Source organism: Anolis sagrei, chromosome 3, assembly GCF_037176765.1.
Source record: "Anolis sagrei isolate rAnoSag1 chromosome 3, rAnoSag1.mat, whole genome shotgun sequence".
In the NCBI taxonomy this organism is placed as follows: Eukaryota; Metazoa; Chordata; class Lepidosauria; order Squamata; family Dactyloidae; genus Anolis; species Anolis sagrei.
The window spans coordinates 100,978,856-100,998,923 of record NC_090023.1 but is presented as its reverse complement, the minus strand read 5'-3'; the positions used below and the strand labels follow the sequence as shown (position 1 = coordinate 100,998,923).

The following is a 20,068-nucleotide window of genomic DNA, read 5'->3' as shown; positions in this document are numbered from 1 at the left end:
ATGAGGGTTGGTGTCCAAAAACATCTACAGAATCATTTGTTCATGGCTCAAAGGAAGTTGTCTAGCGAGAACAAAAAGATAGTTATTTGATTTGAAATTTCACCGTATTCATTATACAGGTTGCATTGTAGTCTTATAGTGAGGTGACTGTTTTCAGTTCCTCCTTGGGGCATTTTCCACATAGTGGGCTAAATCCAATTGTAGACACTAGGGATGTGTGATCCATTTAAAAATGGCTCAAAAGTCATTACAAACCTGGGAGATGCTGGCATTTCATTTCTAAAGTGTTTCTAAAGTATAGTTGGTTACTATAACAAGAGTGATGAAATTTCGTTACTATTTTTACAGTGATTGTTCATTAGTTACTATAACTGGGGAAACTTCACGGGCACCTTTCTAACTCATTTTTAAAGCTATCAGGGTGAAACTTGCTACGATGGTAGAATACATTTCAGAATGTTTCACTTATCCATGGATTTTTAGGGAATTTTCAAAGTTTTTATAAACAACATTTTTAAAAAACAAAACTGCAAGAGCTAACTCCTTGAATTTTCTATACAGTGACAGGTGGTAACAGGAGACTTTCCCCTCCAATTTTCAGAAATATTCATACATATACTGATTTTAAGGATTTAAAAAAGTTTTGACAAAAACCTTTTCAAAAAAGCCACAACAGCTATCTCATTGAACATCTGTCATATTAACCAATAGAAACCAATATTAACCAATTCTACATTTTCATAGAATTCTAGAGTTGGAGGGGACTCCCAAGAGTCATCTAGTCCAACCCTCTTCTTCTAGGCTGAAGGGCATAATCAAAATTCTACTGACAGATGGCCATCCATGCTTCCCCTATAGTATTGGAACCATCCTTTTAGGGATTTCATCCCAGCATAGCACAGCAATTTACAGAGGCGGCCCTAGGTAATTTTCAACAGTAAGCAAACAGTATTTTGGTGCCCCCCCCCCAACCAATCATTGATATGGAGCAGGAACGAGAGGGACTAGGCGAGGCTCAAGGGCCTGGCCCCTTCGGGAAGAGGTTGCCTGGCAGTGAGGCAAGGAAGCCGAGGCTCCCTCCAGACTGCTAGGGCTGTTGTGAGCGGAGGGGGCGCTCCTCAAGTGGTGGTCGAGGGGCATTTACAGAGGCGCCTCTGTGCCCCTGGCAAAAAAAGTGTACCACGACCGCTTACTTTGCGTAATGGACGAGCCGCCCCTGGCAATTTACTAGAGCATTTTTTCAGTCCTCCTCTTTGTAGATTCAACCATTCATTGGAACTCTCACTGGCTGCTGTTAGGGAGGGACAGATCTATTTTTCTGCTACCCTGATTGATGCTGATGCATTCTGGGAAATATAGTTTAGGGCAGAGCCTTTTGAATTCTCTGGCATAGAGCTCCCCCCTTCCCAAACTACATTTCTCAGAGTTCTGTGCTGTTCCCAGCAAACACACTGCTCCATTTTGTTCCTGCTCCTAATGCTGAAACTCCATTAATTTAGAGAAAAGGCAGCCTTTTTGGCTTTGTTTTGCTTTGCTTCCTCGAGCTGAAAAGGAAACTAACTTTGGGAGCCTTCCGAGATTTACAAAACTAAAACAAAAAGTATGGAGTAAGTTTGCATTCTAAATTTTTTGGCACACCAACGTATTGGATATTGCCTTGTAAGTACAAAATTTAATGGATTTGATCCAAATTATGAGGCAAATGAAAAAATGCATACCTCTAGTAGACACACAAAGTCAATGGGAGATTATATATATATAAAATTCCCCACTGAGTCAATGTGGAATGTAGTCTAATTGATTAGTGGACCCTCTAAGTACTGATTGACCAAGTGCCCAACTGCATTTAATTCTTGTGGCCACACATTGCTTAACTGTGCTGTGGATTTATAAAATTATGGACAGTGAAAAGAGAACTAATTTCAGTATTCTTTAGAATTATCTTAGCAAAATGCTTATATAGTTTCATGTATTTTTTAGTAATAGGCCAGGGAATACTGAATTTGAGAATTGGGATAAACTCAGCAAGAGCAGGATTCAAACCCTTGCTTTGCCATGAAACCCCCTGTCTGACCTTGAGCTAGTTACATACTCTCAGCCTAAAAGGAGGGTGTGGCAAACTTGCCTTTGAGTAAATCTTGCAAGAAAACCTTATCAAAGAATTGCCTGAAGACAGACTTGTGTTGAAGGCATGCAATGGTAACACAGATCAGAACAAAGACAAAATATATAACTATCTTAGAAAAGTCAGTATGAAAGCTATAATAATCATTATCAATTCAGACCACTTTTAAAATAAATTAAATTCTTAGATGAGATGTAATAATGATATGTATTTATTACATAGGATAGTTAAGAATGGCATCTGCATTTTCAGAGATAGTATATCTGTTACTGCTTGATGCTGGGGAACTGAACAACGGGGTGTAGCTTATTATATTTATCACATCTTCTTTCTGAAAGAAAAAAAAAAACCTTAGACCTGCAGCCAAACTAGGAAAGAGGTGTGTGGCATCTTAAAGAATAAAAGATTTATTATGGCATAAGATTTCATGTACTACCAGAGTCTATCTTCTCCGATGTGTGATGTTTATCATGTTGACAGGTGCACACACACAAAGTATAAAGAGGACGCAAATGTTAAAAGTGCAATGACAATAAGATGCCAAAATATAGTCTATGTGACAAGTGTGTATGAAATTTATGAACAGCAGTAATTTGTGATAACAAAGGTCTAAATCCAATTGCCAGTCTAAACTAGTCTAGAGCCACTGAATCAATTACATAGGCATTGACCTACCATTCAGAAAGCAGTTCAATGGATACTAGACATGTGCATTCGGGGGAAACCTTGTCCTGTTTCTTGTGCTGGCTTTTGTAAGGGCCCTGATCCATTTTTTGTAAGCCTCCCGAAATTGGGAGGATTGTTTTCAGTTCTTTCATTCGGGATCTGAAAATTGAACCGTTATTGGGGGGGGGGGGCTTCCCACCCTCTGACTTCCTTGTTCGGCATGCATTCTTCTTACTTGGCACCTGCTGTTTCTACTCTTAGAGTAAGAGGTGCTCAGCTATAAGCACTGGCAGGCATGTGTGCTTTCTGGGCTTTCCTGCACACTCCTCAACACATGCACTTTCCTTGGAAAGAAAGTGCATGTGTGGCAAGGTGTGCAGGCAGTCCTGGAAAGCATGTGCAGCTGCCAGTGCCTTCAGTCAAGAGCCTCTTACTCTAGAGCAGTGGTTCTCAACCTGTGGGTTCCCAGATGTTTTGGGCTTCAACTCACAGAAATCCTAACAGCTGGTAAATGTTCGGAATGAATTTTGCGCACATGTCTAATGGATACTGTAGTTTCAGTTAATGCTTTGTTTAGTCCCTAATTATCCTTGTTAGTGATCTTTCCAAGGACACTTAAAGAGTCACTGTTGGCTGAGACTGAGAGAAAATTTTTAGCACTGAATGTTTTGACAGTATTTCAGTTTCTCAAGCTCAGGGCTGCATCTGTTGCATGGTCCTCTTTGGTTTTCTCTTATGCTGCAATTTATCCATATCTCTACACTATCAATGTAGCCCTTAAGTTTTGAAGGAAGATGGCATCAGAAGGCATAACATTGCTTGGAGCTCCTAATTTGGTTTCACCGCTGACATATTTTACTTTATTTTATTTATTGTTGTTTGTTTTATTGTTTTAATGCCATAACATTCCCATGATGTGAATCATTGGGTAGACACCAAGCCTGCGGATTATACTTTGTAAAGCACTTAGATCTACCAAGCAGAGCCTGGTGCAGATGTCATGTATATTCTATTTCATATTCCCCAGTGATAGATACACAAGAGGCATATTATGTGAAATACTTAAAGTAAGACATATCCATCTGTTTAGTAGCAACCAATGATTCTAATCTCTAGTATATCATTGTGAACCACAAAACAGGTGGTAGGCAGAAAATTTACTATTCATTTGCAACAGATCTCAAAAGGGACACGCTGATGGTTCACTTGGCAAAAGAAAGCAAGGTGGGGAAAATGGATATTTTTTTAAAAATATGTATTTACTAGGCCTGGGTAACAACGCAAAAATTTGTTTCTAAAATCGATTTGTATTTGGGGTTTTTTTTGTTTTGATATTTAAAATAATTACAAAATTTTCCCTTAAAAAAGTTCGGTATTTACGAAATTTCGTTAATATTTACAAAACATTTTGTAAAGATGGCGCCCTTTTTTTTCAATTTTTTTTCAATTTTTTTTAATTTAATTATTAATTTAGTAGAATAAGGAGGAGAAATTATTATTAAGGAGGGAAGGCAGGCACTCACTCTGGCGGGCCCTCAAGCGCTGCCGCCGAGTCAGGCCCGGCTCCTCCGAAGCAATGCGAAATTGGGAGAAGGGCTCCCCAAAGGCCATCTAGCCCAGCCCTCCGCTAAGGAATTGGGAGAACGAAGCACAGCCCTCTGCTAAGGAATTGGGAGAACGAAGCACACCCACCGCAAAGGTGAGGAAGGAGGGACGGGCCGCCTTCCTGCTGAGGGTCGCTCGCCCTCTCGCTCGCTTGCTCAGCCGGCGCCTTCCCCGCCCTCTCCTCCTCCTCCTCCTCCTCCTCCTCTTCTTTCAGGCTCTGCCTCTGACTGGCTAAGGAGAGGAGAGAGAGGAGAGCTCCCAGCAAGCATCTAGCCAAGCCATCTTACGTATTTCCGAAATGGACAGAAATACAAAAATTTTTGGCGCATGCCGTTTCGATATTTAAAAACACTTCCGGGTTTAAAAATAAGTTTTGTAATCATTTTGTAATTGCTAAAATTAACGAATATTTAACGAATTACAAAATTAACGAACGAAACCGCCCAGGCCTAATATTTACTTTTTCACTTTTTGAAAAATATGTTGTTTGCTTTGTTGATATGATTAAATTACCTTGATTAAGCATGCATGGATATATTCACATAAAGCATAAGAGATTCCTTGTGTGTCTAGATCTACATAGGTCAGTGTTTTAATTTTCCACTAGAGTAATAGTGTATAGGGGTGTGTGGTTGGGACCTTGTTGAATTAAGAAGCTATAGCTGCTTCTTTGGAGAAGCAACCCCCTCTCCCCCACAATCACTAATGTTTTCATTTTATTACTAAGCAAAGTCATACATGGAAGCCCTTTCACACCTGAGAGAGAAAATGTCTTTAAGCTGTAACAATAACATGGTTCAGAGCAAGTAACAACACCTGCAATAAAATTGCAGGACCAGTATTTCATTTTATCCTGTTGAAGCTCTCCACAGGTCACCAGCTTTGGAAATAAATCATTTCTCCCACACAGATTCTGAATGAAAAGATGAAATTATGTTATGAATCTGAAGGGAACTACCTAATCATAAAATGAGTTCCATAAGACTAGCTGTGGCCACATATTATCTCCAACATTGGAAGATCATCCTTTTAGAAAATAATACCCATTATCTACCCCTACGCATTCATATATCTCATCTTAGACCAAAGGTTCAGATTATTTGGAATGTATGAGATGCCAAACAAAACAAATAATCCCCACCCACCCACCATATATATCCGGACTCCTTTTAATCCTGAGGAGAAGAGACTAATAGGATGCCACAGGACCCAGTGCTATTCAATATCTTTATCGGTGATTTCAACAATGAAATAGAAAGCATGTTTATCAAATATGCAGGTGGCACCAAACTAGGAGGGGTAGTTAATACCCGGAGAACAGGATCAGAATTCACCAGATCTTAACAGATTAGAGAGCTGGGCCAAACCAACAAAATGAATTTCTACAGGAAGAAAAATTAAGGTACTACATTTAAGTAGAAAAAAGATGGCAATACATAAATATATGATAAATGAAAACAGTACATGTGACAGGAATCTACAACATTCAGGTTGTAAACCACAACCTGAATGTGCATCATCAGTGTGATAGAGCAGCTAAAAAAGCCAGTGCAATTCTAAGCTGCATCAAAAGGAGTATCTACATCTAGGAAGTTATAGTGCTACTGTATTCTGCTTTGGTCAGAACTCACCTGAAATACTATGTCCAGTTCTTGGTTTCATAATCATGAAAGGTATTGACAAGCTAGATGTGTCCAGAGAAGAGTGATCAAAATAATAGAAGTTGTGGAAACCATGATCTATGAAGAGCAGCTTAGGAATCTGGGTATTTTTAGTCTGGAGGAGTGTAAGCTCAGAAGTGATGGCAGCCATGTTTAAATATTCAAAATAATATCATATTGAAGAAGGTTGTTTTCTGCTGCTTCAAAGACTAGGACATGATGCAATGGATTCAAATGTCAGAAAGAGATTCCACCTAAGTATTAGGAAGAACTTCCTGACAGTAAGAGCTACTTGCCATTAAAATATACTCCTTCTCTGTAGGTTTTTAAAAAGAGTGCGTATGGCCAACTGATTTGATTATGCATTCCTTCATGGTGATGGGTGGGACTGGATGGTCCTTATGGTCCCTTCCAACCCTATAATTTTTTGAAAACTCAAGCAGAATATGGGTGAATGTGGGCTAGCACTCAATTTTGTACTCACTGATCTTGTCATCATTTCCCCTGCTTTAGTACCATCTGGCCTAGATTACAGTAATGAACTCTACATTGAACTGCCTTTGGAAAAAAATAACCTTGAAAACTGTGATGAGAATCCAAATGTTTGGAAACAACAAGCAGAATGAGCTGGCCAGGTTATCAAGTGGAACTTGATAACAGTGGGATATTGCCGAGCCAAGTAGCTGGTTGCTTCCCCAGCCTTTGATTCAATTTTAAAGGATGAGTCCCAAAATCCGATAGCCAATGGAGCACCATACTCCATATCATATAGTAATTTTAAATATTCATCTGATTATATAACAATTCAATTATGGATGTTATCACTGTATCACTACATTCATTTTTTACTTTCTAAGCTCTGAATTGAAGACAAGATAGTTTCAATTCTGAGTAGGCACTCTAGCCATTTCTTACTATGCTTTATGTTACATATGTCTAGACTGTTTCAAGGGCCATATCTCCCTCAATGCAGTGATCAGAGCTGTAAGAGATGCCTTTCTGTTTGTTCCCACCACCTTCTTAGTCTAGTTTTGTCCCACAAGAGAGAAGACCTTGGTTTGGAACTCCCTTCCTAGAGAGAGAAGATGCCCTCATTCTTGCTATCCTTCTATCAACAAGTTAAAATATTTATATGTTGACTAGTTTTTGGAAATTGGCTGGGGTTCTGTATGTAGCCTTTTCATGAACTATAATGTTTTTGTTGTTGTTATGTACCATGAGTTGTTTCTAACTCATGGTGAGCCTAAGGCAAATCATTATGTCAAGATTTGTTCACAGGATTTGTTTTGTCTTTGCCTTCCTGAGAGGCTGAGAGTGTATGACTTGCCCAAGGTCATCCAGTGCGCTTCCATGGACAACCCCAGTCTCCAGAGCTATAGTTCAATGTTGGAACCCTACACCATGCCGGCTCTAATTAAATGTTTTTAACTTTATTAATTGTTTTAAAAATAACTTTTATGTTTACATTTTATTGGACATTTGCAAAATAATAGTAGTAAAACTTTATTTCTATCCCAGCCCTTCTCCCTAAGGTGACTCAGGGAGGCTACAAGAGGATACAACAAACATCATTTTAATCTATATTGTTTCACATATGCATTTGTCTGCCAACCCACGAAGAACAACACGAGAATAAAAGACACAACACCAATGTTTTTGGATTCAAATTGGGCAACTTTTATTTATCGTTACCTATTTAAGTTCTTAACTTAACTCAAGGGTGTAAGGAACTGGTGTAACCTAACCCAGGTAGTATCACTACCCGACAATAACAATTTCCGGGCGAAGCACCTGGGTTTCGGTAATCAAACCGTATCACCATCAAGGGAAAGGAATGAGGAGTCTCTTCCAGAGCTCTTGTATCGAGACTCCTTCCAATTAAAGGCCATTAACACACCTCACCCTTTAAACTGTAGGTGAGTGTTTAACTTAAGGGCCTTTCACCCCTTAAAGGGGTGCCCTAGGTGCACACCGACTAGAGGAATTTCCCTATCTATTTACGCCACGGATTGGGGGCAAATGTCCATTTCGCCCCCATCCCCCACCAATTCCTCTAACACCCCTAAAATACCTTCCTGTAAATCTAACCGAAATCGTTGGTTGCCCAATTCTGAAAGATGTATTCCAACACCCCGCTACAACCTCTCGTCGTCACGAGTGATGTTTGGGTGCTCAATGTAACGACCCCTCTGAAGGATCAGAACAATCACATGTCCCGAGTCACTCGTTTCATGGCTCACTCAAGCCTTCCCATGTCGCCTCTGCACTTGCGACAAGGTATGATAATCACATGGCCTGAGTCACTCGTTTTCTGGCTTCCTCAAGCCTTCCCACGTCACCTCTGCACTTGCGACGAGGTATGATAATCACATGGCCTGAGTCACTCGTTTTCTGGCTTCCTCAAGCCTTCCCATGTCGCCTCTGCACTTGCGACGAGGTATGATAATCACATGGCCTGAGTCACTCGTTTTCTGGCTTCCTCAAGCCTTCCCACGTCGCCTCTGCACTTGCGACGAGGTATGATAGCGGACCAAACGACGTGCACCCTGGGCCATGACCAACAAGTCCTTCGAATGTCCGCCCGTGGATCAGAACAATCACATGGCCCGAGTCACTCGTTTTCTGGCTTTTTCAAGCCTTCCCACGTCACCTCTGCACTTGCGACGAGGTATGATAGCAGACCAAACGACGTGCACCCTGGGCCATGACCAACCAATCCTTCGAATGTCCGCCCATGCTTGCAGAAAGAGGGCTTTTCCTGGTAGCAGGTCCAAATCGTTACCACCGAGGTGGATAACCAACACATCAGGAGGAAAAACACTCCTGGCAACAAACAACAAAGGGAACACCAACTGTCCCAATGCAATGCAGTCAACGCCGCTGCATGATATAAAACCTGCTCATAAACTGATGTGTACTAAAGCCGCGAAGCAAGTAATTTGCTGCAGCTCTATCAGGGTATCTTTTAAGCCAGCAACTAAGCGGTCCCACCTTGATTGGGCTGGGGCCCTTTTGGAACATTAACCTGTCCTGGGTTCTTTCTATTGAACTGGGCGCCTCTTGGCCCAATTCCTGTAGGTTTTCCCCTGTAACAACTCTTGGTTGCATGGTTACCCTGGCATATTGCACAGGCGTGCTGATATTTACAGTCCTCGCGTGCGCAAGCTCCCTGGGCCGCGTATTCCCAGCACATACTCTTTTGTCTCTGCGGCTGTTGTGTTGTGCCTCCCTGCCGAAAGGGCTGACTCTCTTTAGAGTTCTGTATAGTATGGCCGCTATCGGCCTTCTCACCAGAAACTGCTCTGGTTGTATTCATTACCTCCATCCACAATTGACTGTCGATGAGGTCCCATCGCTTGTTGGGCATCGTGGCGGCCTCAGAACGAAAGCGACTATCATAAACAAGCCACGCCTGACCAGTGTAGTTGACATATGCCCCATATATTATATTTTGATATTTGAACAAGGCCTTGGCCCTGTAAGGATGAGCTTCCACTAGCAGGGATGCATATATGGTATAACAAGCTATCCAATTTTTCCAATTCTGCTCAACCCGCCTTCTCTTTAGCTTCTCTCTACGTTCTTCATCCAAATCCTCTTTTTCCTTCTTATTTAACTCCCTAAAATATAATGAAAACATAACTATATACTCGTTTCTGAGTATCTTGTCAATGGTTTTTTGGGACAAATGAGCCCCCAAAGATGCTGAGGCTGCAGTGGGAACTATCGGCAAAACCCATTTATCAGTTCCCCAATACTGGTTGTCATCCCCTGTCCTGGCCATTTCTAAGGTTATGTGGGCCACCATAGGGACTAGAGGACTAGTCTTCTCGACCGCAGCTCCCGTTGGAAGCAGGGTCGAACCTGTGAGTGTAGGTGTTGTGTCTTGCGCCTGGCTCGAGCCCCAGGGCCAGACCAGTGTGGTGTTCTTACCTGCAGATGTCGAAGGCCCATCTACGACGATGGCATGCATGGAAGGCTGCCCCGATGCCGCCGGCTCTGGCACAGCCGGTGTCGCTGAGGGAGTTGTCATGACTGGATCAGCTGGTGTGGAGGCCGATGATGACGCTGACTTTGCAGGCTGCACCTCGGCAATAACCGGTAGAGGCTGGGGTACAATAATATAATTTAAAAATAGCCATAACGAATTACTATAAACCATATAGGTAAAACCCTGGCAGCTCTGTGAGCTTGCTCCCTATTAAACGTGTTAAAGATCGCCTCTAACATTAAGACCAGTCATGTCTGATTCTGGGGTGTGGTGCTCATCCCCTATTAATGAGATTAAGATCAGAAGCTGGAACTAACCGCAGGAGCTCTCTTTCAGGCATAATTCTTTCTTATCTCTCTCCCTCTTTAACCCCCTTTTTTGGTATCAGAAGCTGGATCAAACAGCAGGAGCTCCCCCTCTGATCCTATTTAAAATAATAATATTTATTTCTTTATTATTTTTTTTGTTTTTTTTATGGTATCAGAAGCTGGATCTAACAGCAGGAGCTCTCTCCCCGCTCCATTTTTTTTTTGGTATCAGAAGCTGGAACTAACCGCAGGAGCTCTCTTTCAGGCATAATTCTTTCTTATCTCTCTCCATTTTAACCCTTTTTTGGTATCAGAAGCTGGATCAAACAGCAGGAGCTCCCCCTCTGATCCTATTTAAAATAATAATATTTATTTATTTATTTATTATTTATTTATTTATTTATTTATTTTTGGGTATCAGAAGCTGGAACTCCCCCTCTGATCCTATTTAAATTTTTATTTTATTTTATTTTATTTTATTTTATTTATTTTTTTGCTATCAGAAGCTGGATCAAACAGCAGGAACTCCCCCTCTGATCCTATTTAAAATAATAATTTTTATTTATTTATTTATTTATTTTGGTATCAGAAGCTGGATCTAACAGCAGGAGCTCTCTCCCTGATCCATTTTTTTTGGTATCAGAAGCTGGATCTAACAGCAGGAGCTCTCTCCCTGTTCCATTTTTTTTTTGGTATCAGAAGCTGGATCAAACAGCAGGAGCTCCCCCTCTGATCCTATTTAAAATAATAATTTTTATTTTATTTATTTATTTATTTTGGTATCAGAAGCTGGATCTAACAGCAGGAGCTCTCTCCCTGATCCATTTTTTTTGGTATCAGAAGCTGGATCTAACAGCAGGAGCTCTCTCCCTGATCCATTTTTTTTTGGGAGCTGTGGCTAACATTGGGAGCTCGCTCTGCTCCCGAATAAGAACTATCGACCTTAGGTCAGCAACCTCTGTAGCCAAGGGTATAACTCCCCTATTACCTATGTAACTTTGTATATTTAACATCATACCTACTACATATAACACGCATCCGGCCCAAAAATAAAAAATAAAAAATTGAAATACCTTTCACTTTCATTTTGCCCCATGTGGCAAACGAAATTGGGCCTATCCTAAAATGGCGGCCGCCCCATCTCCCACAATGGCCTCCATCAACGCCCGGACGGCGCCCAAAATTGACGCTGCGAGCCCCGGCAGCGACGGACGGCAATTCAACACGAACCCTATTGCCAGAACCCTCAGGTAGCTCGAGGCCGGGCCCAATCCTAGGCCACGGTGACCATGCGCCAGGGAATGTCGATGGCCGGCTAGCCGCCTGCCAAGCCGCCCAGCTCCAGGCCCCTGGCCACGTGCGCCCTTGTTTGCCATAACTAAGGCCTCTGTGAAGGGCCCTGAAGCACCCGGCCTTCGTCCGGGAGGGGGGTGGGTGGGTGAAGCCTCCCTCCCCCAGGACCCCTGTACAGACCTGTAGATGCTCTTCTTATCCCCTTAACCTCTTTTCTTCTCTTCTTTGCTGAACCTCTTCAGACTTCTTGTCTTCACTCTTCTCTGCAACCTCTCTCTCCAACTTCCAGGCGCGGAATGAGCCTGGGAGGGCCTGGCCTGTGCTATCAGGCCACGCCCCCGGATGTTCTGGAGGGTTCCTCCAGAACTCCTCCCTGCCTCGTGTGAGGCAGACAAATGCTTTTTCTCTCCCCATTTCATGGGGAGAGGAAAACTGTTAGCTGCATTGAGTTTCATTATTGAGAGAAAGACCAAATATAAATTAAATAAATGATAAGAACAAAAATAATAGTAATAACATAGCTTTCTAATGCCAGATAAGAGAAATATTATTCAAGTGAAAGTTTGGGGAAGGAAACATGCTTTTAATTGCTATGGTTTATGATCATTTTTAACATTTCAATTTGTGATATTGTTGTAAACATATACTCTATTACAGTACTTTATAAATATTGAGTAGAAAGGCAAGACAGAAACAAGCTAAATACATTTTTTATTGATTGAATTATTGAGTAAGGTCATATGGGAGAAAATAAATACGCTAGTAAATCAAAGCTCAGTGTGCTATCTACTAGCTCCCAAGTCAAATGGCTGACTCTTGCCCTTTTTCTATTGATTATCATTTTCCAGTTTTTTAAAAGAAAAATATATTAAAACTATCATTTATTATTCAACCAGGATGTGAGATTGGAAACAAACAAGCACCCACATTGTACTTTGAAAACAAAACAAAATAAAGATGAGTTCAACTGAAAAAAAATCATGTGGTTGTCCTTTACATGGTCAGTTATTTATATTAAGCTATATATTCCTTAAAAAGATTGTATCCTCTCTAGATTGGAATACATGGATTGCTTTCTTTTGACCAGGATCTAAAGAACCACGCAACAAGCACCTACAACTTCCTGGGATATTTATTGATCAGCAACACCCAGGACATATATTTCTTGAAAAAAAAAACAATTCATGGGATGAATGCATGTTTTTAAAACCATTTTTAGGCAATGAGAGTAAGGAGGATTTGTGTGTCACAGAAGAACTTGTCATTCAGGCCCCTTCTACACTGTCATATAATACATATTATGAAATCAGTTAATCCAAATTATCTGCTTTGAACAAAATTACATGAGTCTACGCTGCCATATAATCCACTTCAAAGTAGATAATCTGGATTTTATATGGCAGTGTAGAAGGGGCCATTCTATGTTATACTAAATATAACTTGTAGTGGTTGGTTCATATCATTAGGTGTCACTGTGATACTGTTTGCATAGCTAATAGCTATCATCCTATCATGGAGGGAAGAGGTCACTTGAAAAAAAAACCCTGTTGTTTTACTAATTTCCTATGAGGTTGTGCACACTATCATAGGCACACTTTCCTGAGCGTTAAGCTCTACAGTGAACCTCCTTGAGTAAACAGTGCTGTAAGCCCTGCGGAAAAAGGCAATATTTTAAATATACAAACAAGTGAGTAGCCAGAGCAGGTCTAATGCTTTATATACTGCAAAATCAAGTGTAGTAGATATAATTTGGGGTTATGGGAGTTTTGTATGATGCAGGCCATAATTTTGAAAGAGAACATATCTTCAAGGCTTACCATTTTATTTTTTAAAGAAACAAAACAGGTCAGTAATAAGGCATGCATAACAGTAATTCAAACTGTCAAATAATGGAAAAAAGGTGTATTCAAGCAGAACGTCTAATTTTTTCAGATATCCTTTGTAAGAACCATTGAATGAACTGAATCATATTACATGTTGTTTTATTTGTTGCATTTATATCACAGTTCTGTACCCAATTGGGTCCTTGGGATAGTTTACAGTAGTTGGCAAAAACATTTAAGGAAAAAAATCAATGTGGTTGATCAACATAGCACTCAGACATTCTGGAAGTCCCTAGTCATGATCCCTTGGGTGGGAGAATCAAAAGTGATCAGGCTCCATAATGAAGCAGAACACAGTTCTTACCTCCAGCTTATGAAGTAAAGTATGAGGCTTGCTTAGCATGGCACAAATAATGATTTTCTTTACAGAAAGAAAGGGAGGAGATTTACAATATTATTCAGCTTAACTTTATAAAAATGTGATTCAAGTACTTGTGAAATAGAAGTAATATAATCACAAATGTTAAAAGCTGTGCTTTGAAAAAAAATGATGTTTTATAACAACAATTTAGTAGTGGCATTTTTGTCCCAAAACAACAAACGTATCATGCATATGATACAAGATTTACTTAACCATAAGTGATAGGTAGGAAAATATATAATTTCCCCAACATTATGCATACGTTTGATCAGATAAAATTCATTAGATGAGAAGTCAATGGTTAATGGTTACAAATTCAGAAATAATATATTTTAAAAAAATAAATCTGGGTGAATTTCATGTGTGTGTGTGTGTGTGTGTGTGTGTGTGTGTGTCAGGAGCGACTTGAGAAACTGCAAGTCATTTCTGGTGTGAGAGAATTGGCCATCTGCAAGGACGTTGCCCAGGGGATGCCCAGATGTTTTGATATTTTACCATCCTTGTGGGAGGCTTCTCCTATTTTCCCACATGGAGAGCTGGAGCTGACAGAGGGAGTTCATCTGCACTCTCCTCAAATTTGAACCTCCGACCTGTTGGTCTCCAGTCCTGCCAGCACAACGGTTTAACCCATTGTGCCACCGGGGGCTCCTGGTGATTTTCATGACTATCTAGTGTTATCAAGTTTGAATTCATGTGGGAAAGTTCAGACAATTAGGTAATTGTTAGTGCGGGTGTTGAATGATTGCATTTTGGAAGATAAATGGAAACAGCAGCTATTAAATAAGGAATGTCTTTGTCTAGGAAGTGTGAATCTGCTTATTTTGCTTCAAATGCGTATTTTTAAAAAATCAGGACCCTCTACTTCTTCATTGCTCCACTTATGCTGCATTATTTGATTCTTAGCTAAAACTGCAATTCTCCCATTCCATGCCAATAGGAGCCTAATGCTTTCTTTATTCATCTGAGATGTCACACATATTGCAATCAGGACAACATTTTATTCATTTCACATTGTGTTTTGTATTTCATTTCAAATCCCAAGTGGCCTTTTTTTTAAAAAAAAATAAACAACAAAGATATCACGCATATGACACAAGTTTTGCTTAACCATGCAATGTCAAAATTAGATAAATGGAGCAGATTTTGGTGGATTTTTAAATTTTGGAAGTATTTATAGGAATGGTGGTGGTGCAGAGCTGAATACTAGTCTCTCCCCCGTCCCCCGTTCCTTTCTTCCTCAATGAAACTTCAATGCCAGCTGGATTTACAGGGCAGTTTATCCAGCGCACAGTGACATTATTTATGCCCTCCTTTTCTGCCAAGAAATGGCGTTCAAGGCTGCTAGCTGTGATCAAATCAAATCAAAATAAAAGCAATTAATACATGAAAAAGTAGATTAAAAACACAATTGAAAAATGTGCCAATAAAATGAAACAAGATCACCAAATCAGAGAAGAAATGAGTCAACACTGGAACAGCTTAGATGCCAAAATCTTGTCTAAACAAAATGGTCTTGCCTGTTAGTGAAAAGACATCTAGGAAAGAACAAGCCTGGCAGAAAGATTAAATCCTGCTAGTACTCAAATGCTGTTTCCCTCAGCTCAACATTTATCACCACTTATGTGATCTTATCACTGAGTCATGTTATGGCTGACACAGTGAGCCAGGATGAGGAAAGGTCATGAACACTCCTGGTTCATTCTCATGCTCATATCCCCAAATAGTTTCAAAGCATATGTGTAAAAGCAACATGACATAAAAGTCCTGTAGCTCAAAGGATACACAGGTAGCTCAGGAAATTACCAAAGTAGCATAGTATTGTCCCATTTAAATACTTGCTTACTGAAATACCTTCCAGTTTCAGTAAGCTAAAGGGTTGTGTGGATGTACACGTATGCCTCCCCTGCAAATGTTCTTGATCACAAAAACATTGTTACTATATTTGGTCAAATGTGACTGCAGAAACCTCTTCACACCTTTGCATTCAATGTGTGAAGATCCAGAATACTGCCAGGTGCATATGGACATTAAACAGCTCTTTTTTTTTTTCCACTTGGAAAAAAGGCTTCTCCTAGTTGTGCCCTTATATGGTAAAATTGCAGAAGTAGTCTGGGCATCCTTTTACAAGATTAAAATTATACTCAAATTAGCTATTGCTAATGAATTCAATTTAAAAAAATCTCAATTTGATTTTTGAATTAATTCTTTTTAGGCATCTAAACAGCCATCTTTTAAACAGCCACTAGGGCAGTTAATGAGGTTACTTGAATGTACTTCATACATATGTGATTTCATCACTTTCCTCTGAATCCATTACTTCTTCATTTGCATCCACAGATGTGAACAGTGTAATATTGAAAGTGCTGGTATATTTTTATTGTATGTAGTATTGCCATTTTAATGGAGTCAGCCTATATACATTATCTAACTATTAGCAAGCATGGAAAGAACACAACAAAGGCCCATCTCTGAAAAATACCTACAGATAAAGCATCAAAGAAAAAATTACAGATTGAGGGGAAAGACTACATTAATCCCATCTAACTCAAATTCACATAAACCAAAACAGGGCGGTGGTGGAGTGTCAAAACTAGCAAAAAATCTGAAAGTGTAAAAACAGACTCTTTTGACTCCTTTGCCAAGAGAAGATCATTCAAAATTAAAGTTTCAACACAGGCTAAAACCAGAATGAAAATAGTGACAAATGAATTATTGGTAAGAATTTGGGACAGCTGGAACACATTTTAGAAGATTCAGATAAAAAGGAAAGAGAGAGTAATGGGTGATACATGAATGGAAATGATGAATCAAGAGAGCTAGAACTATTGATTTAGGTTGCAGAATGACATTTGTCATCCACAGTTACATGAAATGAAAATATTTCATTTGAAATGTAAACATATGCTCCAGCCCTGCATCTTATTATCAGAGGCAGAGAACAAAATAAGAAACGAAACTGCAGAAAAAAATACCCGAGGTAAGGTATTTTGAACAATGCTAATAATGTACACAAAGACATCATGGACATGAGATGGATGTGAGATGGTACAAGATGAAGAAATAAAACTGAAAGGGTAATAACTCAACATAAAAAGGGATCTAATGATTGAGATATATTTAGTCTAGTATTTCAATTCCCATAGTGGCCAATCAAGTGCCTCTGAGAAGTCCACAAGCTGGACATAGGCAACCCCCACTGTGGTTTTTCTGAAACCGGTATTCAGAAGCAACCTACTTCTGATCCTGGCAACAGGATACACTCACCAACATGATGAGATGAAAAACTTTCAAAGAATATGTTAAATAAAAAAAGGAAAAGAAGAGGAAGATGTGAAGCAAATGATAGGAGATATATTAAAGAAAGAACTACAAAGGCAACTGACTTTGATATCCAAGTAAGATACAAAATAAAAGACAAAAACCAACAGCAGTGAATTGAAAAAAAAATCAAGGAAACATTTATTTTAGGTGTCTCTAAATTAAACTTATTTTGAACTTCTGTGCGATTTTTTCAGATAAACTCTAAAATATTAGAATTTGGACAAAATACAGTTGGATTTTTCAAACATAAACTGTTAGATCTTTCTCCAGTTAATATTTTCATAATTACCTTCCAAGATGCTTACTCCTAATGTCTCTCTCTGAACATAATAAGTACACATTTGAAGAAATATGAGTCGAATTATCTCAGTAATGTAAAGAGCCAGCATTTTGTAGTGGTTTGAGCATTTGGAGTTATTAAAATTCATTACAATTCATTAGGGTGGGTGCCTCTCCCTACATCACATTCAAGAAAACAGAAAGACCTGCTACTACAAGAAAAAAAAACACACATTAGAATTGTAGGAAATGCATCATATAAATCTCTGGTTAGACTCCCTAATCTGTGTGGATTTCTTTGGAAAAACAGCAGGAGAATGAGGAGAGAGAAAAATTTCTGATGCTCAGGTCAAAGCAGAAGAGTTGAATTGTGGAGCCCCAGAAGAGTTTTGAAAATGAAGAAATGGAAAAGAGGAAAAGAATGAGTGTCGGTATGGAATAGAAACAATGGAGGGTGTGAGAAAAAATGTTTGTTTCAATAGATCAAGGCCTTCAGTAGACTAAATCTGGAACTTTTGAGAATGAAGTCTTAAAAGCCTGATAGGCAGGTGTGTCATCATCTGTTCCCGCACAACACTCAAGGGAACTGCATGGGAGGAATGTGTTTGGGTCCTTTCTGGGATGGGGTACATTATGACTCTCTCCAGCAAATTGTCCTATATTGATGATATTCTGGAATGGTTTATTATTGTATAGCATGATATAATATATAATTTTCCATACTGTTATTTAGTGTGCATTGTGATGAATCCTTTTATAACATACTATGTGCTTGAATAATTTTGTCAACTATTTTCTTTATCACCCATTTCTTTGTTGGCTTCTCCCTCTCTGCCTCTCTGCATCCTTCCCATTCTGGTTCTTACTGTCTCCTTTTCCAGTACCTTTTAAAGATATAATTAAGGCACAAAGCATATTCTGCATATGCTCAGAGCCTCCTAAAAGTTCAAATTAAGTATTCTCCATCCTTGAGTCATTGACCATCCTTTGTGGGTATCTACTTTCTGTGCTTGCAAAGCATCAGTGTCCCCTTATTGAAATAAATCACTTCTTATTCATTGTTCACAAAAATGCATTGAAGGAGTGAGTGAAGTGTCCAGGTTGATGGGAAGTGTGATACAGATGAGTGCTAAACTGAATGTAAGGTAAGATTCCATGTTTTTGGATACTATCTGCCAGATGTCATATATATATTGGACCCCTTACCTGCCTTTACAGCCAACCTGGCTTTATAGTACACACGTGAAAAGTTCTAGGTTGGAGAAAGCAAAAAGAGTCCCCAAAAAGAGTCTCTTTGAAGGCTGCAATAACCCAAGGCAAAAAGTGATAACCTAAATGCCATTCCCTGAAGGCTACCACAATAGACCATGTCTCAGAAGAACACATAATTAGCAACAAAATGCCCCCCAAATTATACACAAGATGCTGTAGATGGAGGATTTACATTTTTTTTTTGCAACATATTTGGTATCCAGTTTTCAGTCTTCTAGTTTGGCAGACCCAAGGTGATGACTGAGGTGATGATATGTCAGGTAAGCCTATATAAGGCACACATCAAGCTTCACAACAGAAGCACTTGTCTCACATGGGCCAGCTAATTTTGACTTCTTCTAGTTATTGAGTAGACACTCCTATATTACTGACAACCCTATATTCTCCACCACTGGCAGCTTTGCTGACAAATAGGATCATGGCTATTATTCCTATCCTGTGCAACTCAGTAATTGCAATGTGGTATTTGAAATACTTCCCACTATAAAAGCACAGTATATGCGTTCAAGTCACTCGTAGCTTATGGAGACCTCATTAATTTAATAGAATATTCTTATGCAGTGCAAAGAAGACATAGAGATTATTTGCTGTTGTCTTCTTCTTTATATAGCCTAGCCAAGAAATAGTTTAATTTCAATGATCAGATGGGATCTGTTTCACTCAGAGCAAAATATTGAGGGTGGGATGGCAGGCAGTTCCTGCCAAATTATGGCATTCAAGATTGTGGTTTTTGTTTTCTATAGGTAGGTGATAAAAATGCTCATGTCTTTGTTGCAATTTGGGATTTAAAAAGGAAAGCATATTCAACAAGGAATCCTTATTTTAAAAAAAGAAAAGAAAGACGCTTGGAAAAGAAAGGAAGAAAATTGTCAGGCATCTTTCCTTCATTCCCCCTTTGGGCTTTCAATTAAAAGAACAGATATATCAAAGTCATCATCATCTTTTTATGTAATCTGTTAAAGCTCCTGTAACAGAATTTAAATCAGAAAGTGTAACACTGTCAAATCCAGAGAGGCTTCAATAGATCTGTGCTAGAAAGAATGGAGGCAGAATTTATATCCAAGATTACTGCTATGAGATCTGCACGTAGTGGAAATTGCCCGATACATTTCACCAGTTTTTTTAAATAAGCAGGATAAACTTCATTCATGTTTTCATTAGTCTCATCAATGGCCTTCTTAATTAATACCAGGCTGTTTGGGTATTACAGCATATGTGACAAGGAGGCAACAGCTCCAAATATTTGTCATTTGATGTTACCAGATGTCAGCCTGGCACTGTTGGAATCTGGACGTGTTTATTT

The 20,068-nt window shown here is 39.4% G+C and overlaps 1 protein-coding gene across 2 annotated transcripts in view; it reads left to right on the top strand.

The window, feature by feature from the left end:
• GABRG3 (gamma-aminobutyric acid type A receptor subunit gamma3) overlaps positions 1 to 20,068 on the top strand; it is a 438,558-nt gene that overhangs the window by 17,740 nt on the left and 400,750 nt on the right. The window lies entirely within an intron of this gene.